Raw genomic sequence first — 2,644 nt, forward strand, 5'->3', positions numbered from 1 at the left:
TTTCCAATTTCCATTTTTTGAACATACTTGTGAATAAAAATTTATTAGTCTCTCTCCAATTGATGGGATTTCCAGGTACCCTGTCATATTTGTTCATGTTTCTCCTGTCCCTAACACATAATAAACATTATTAAATGTTGATTAAACTCAAATAAACCTTTCCTACTTCTACTTATCTTAAGTCTTGAGCTCAAATTAAAAATAAATTCACCATTGTGGTAGCTATGACTTGGTCTAAGTATATAGTCAAGCAAAGTCATTTACTCCCTATTAGTTTCTTTTTTCTAAACAATGCTATCTATTGCTCAAAAAATCCATCTAATTCAGTTTGAGAAAAAGAAAGAAAAACTTGATATGGCTTGATGCCAAAAACGTACATTGTGTGCTAACATACTTTACTCAAGGTCAGGTTATTTTGGCATCACTTAGACACATCATGTTAGGCATTTTATGTCTTCATGGATAAATGACTTATTTTTCTACAAATCTAAACTATATTTTATACCAAACCAGAAAAGGCTGCTGCTTCCTCAGAAATTCCAGATTTTCAAAAGTGAACTCCTTAATCTTTGTAATTTAAACTACTTATATAACTGAATATGTTATTTTTCCAATGTATAATTAAATTGTTCATTAAGTTTGGTAGATAGATTTGATAGATAGTAGCAATATTGTTGGTCTTTGGGAATACCTTATTTTCCAGGGATAATTTTTCAAGGCACTATAGTGTAGAGGTAAAGGCATGAACTCCGGACAAGGACAACCTGAATATGAATTCTGACCTCACTATTTTTCTGCTAGGTCACTTGGGCAAGTTTCTAAACTACACTGAATCCCCTATTTCTCCAGTGTTGAATAGGAACTATGTTAGTACTTAATTACTAGGATTATCTTGATGATTATATTAGAAAATATGTCTGGAAGTTTTAGCAGAGTATCTGACATAATAAGAACTTAATAAATTATAGCTAAAAATATCATATAAACTCCAAGTTTACTCTATTTACTTGTGTTCTAAAGGACTATTAGACATAACCATATTAGAAGTACTTGACGTATTACTACAGAGATGTTTAGAGACTACACAAAACTCATACTATGTGTGTTATTATTGCCAAAATTTGTGATGTATTTTTGTTGGTTTTCACTTTATCAATTAACAAAATTTATTGTTAAAAAAAAATCAGCTTAAGGACTAAGAAGTTTAAGGACTAAGGAAAATAAAAATAGCATCATGATTCTGTTCCCCACCGAGTTAAAAAAGGACATTAGGAAGGGCTACCAGGAAGCCCATAAATATTTTTCTAATGAATCCATCAGAGTTATGGAAATTATGCTAGAAAAAAATTTTTAATAAAAACACCATTTACAGTGTAATTGCACTGTAGGTGATAATTTACCACTTATTATGAACTAGCTTTACAAATCCTCTTGAGCAAATAATTGGAATCTGAAGGAGAAAGAGGAAAATATAAAAGTAGGGTCTCCTAGAAGGCCATGCTCTAAGAGAGAACCAACCCCCAACATCAGCCAGAATGCTATGTAGGAAAAGATCGTAACAAAGTTAACAAATTTTGATCTCCAGCAGAGACAAATAAATCACTCCCCATGCCACCCCAGAAATAAAACTTTCTCTATGTAAAAGAAAAAATTACCAAAAACAAGAAAGAGAGAGAGAGAGAGAGAGAGAGAGAGAGAGAGAGAGAGAGAGATTAATTGCTGCCCACCATAATTCTTCATTGTGTAACAAGCATTTTTAGGTACTTTGGGGATAATAAATTGCATTTTGGCAATAACTCCAAAATACATTTATATCCATTTTGAAGATAAGAAAATTGATGATCGGAGAGGTTATACAATTTTTCCAAAGCCAGAGTATTTAGTAGAGCCATAATTTGTACTAGAGTATGCCTAATTATGTCCGGTAATAAAACAACCAAATAGACAAATAAATAAATAAATGGATGTATAAATAAATAATAAATAAATAAAACATTTTTCCATTAAATAACTGATGGTTTTATTTTATTATTACTATTATTTTTTTTAATATCTCAATAATCAATTGCAAGCCTAAGCATAGTAGACAAAACATACCGTAAGGCCATACACCCTTAACCAATGTGTAGAATTAATCTGCTTCATGCCTGACCTCATCATATACTCATGCAATCAATTACCAGTAAAAAACACAAAATATGCATGTTATCCATTGGCAAAAAATACAAATCCATGGAGATATGATAACTATGACTAAGATACTGCTATAATCCAACTCTGTTCTTTTATAGAATAAAAATAAGAATAATGAATGCATACACAGTGAAGTCCCTAAGTCATCTGAGTTTTCTCATTTTAGGACCTTAGGTTGAATTTTTAGATTCTTGAGGGATAATGTCCCAGATCAGTAATTAACATTTAATTATTTGTTCTGAGAGATTCTTGATTAATGCATTTGTTAGTTGCTCCCCCTCTTCTCTCTGCCCTGCATATGAACCTTTGCCATGGTTAAAAGTTACATGTCTTTCAAGTGTCCAGGGTGCCCTCATCCTTCTCTATTGCCTACTACTGGTAGGGATACAAATGAGTTCATGTATCACAAGAACAGCAAACTCTAAAATTCAGACTTCAGAGACCATATAAA

The sequence above is a fragment of the Rousettus aegyptiacus genome, unplaced genomic scaffold (genome assembly GCF_014176215.1).
Source record: "Rousettus aegyptiacus isolate mRouAeg1 unplaced genomic scaffold, mRouAeg1.p scaffold_m13_p_5, whole genome shotgun sequence".
Taxonomy (NCBI): Eukaryota; Metazoa; Chordata; class Mammalia; order Chiroptera; family Pteropodidae; genus Rousettus; species Rousettus aegyptiacus.